At 62.0% G+C, this 313-nt stretch overlaps 1 protein-coding gene across 1 annotated transcript in view; it reads right to left on the bottom strand.

Moving 5' to 3' along the window:
• LOC104472450 (plexin-A1-like) overlaps positions 1-313 on the bottom strand; it is a 71266-nt gene that overhangs the window by 36317 nt on the left and 34636 nt on the right. The window lies entirely within an intron of this gene.

Raw genomic sequence — 313 nt, 5'->3', positions numbered from 1 at the left:
CTCCCACTAACGCCATCCCTCTGATCCCCCCAGATTTGGGCTGTCCCTCAGCACAGGGTGGCTTTGGGGGAGACTGCCAGCGAGATGGCTCAGTGGCACTGCTCTGCTCCGCTCCCGTGGGATGGGGGCCACACTAGGAGCACATTCTGCAAAAAACCCCAGCAGCAGGCGGAGGAGTAGTGTGCACAGTGAGACAGAGCAAACACTGCCTGGGATCAGCTCCACGCTGCTGTCGGCACATTCGGGGAGCCGGTCCGGCAGCCCCAGGACTCAGGATCCCCCCATGGCACAGGGGCAAATCCACTGCTTTGAA

This window comes from Pterocles gutturalis, unplaced genomic scaffold, assembly GCF_000699245.1.
Source record: "Pterocles gutturalis isolate BGI_N339 unplaced genomic scaffold, ASM69924v1 scaffold1612, whole genome shotgun sequence".
Lineage (NCBI taxonomy): Eukaryota > Metazoa > Chordata > Aves > Pterocliformes > Pteroclidae > Pterocles > Pterocles gutturalis.
The sequence above is the reverse complement of the archived record's forward strand: the minus strand, read 5'-3'. Positions and strand labels throughout refer to the sequence as shown.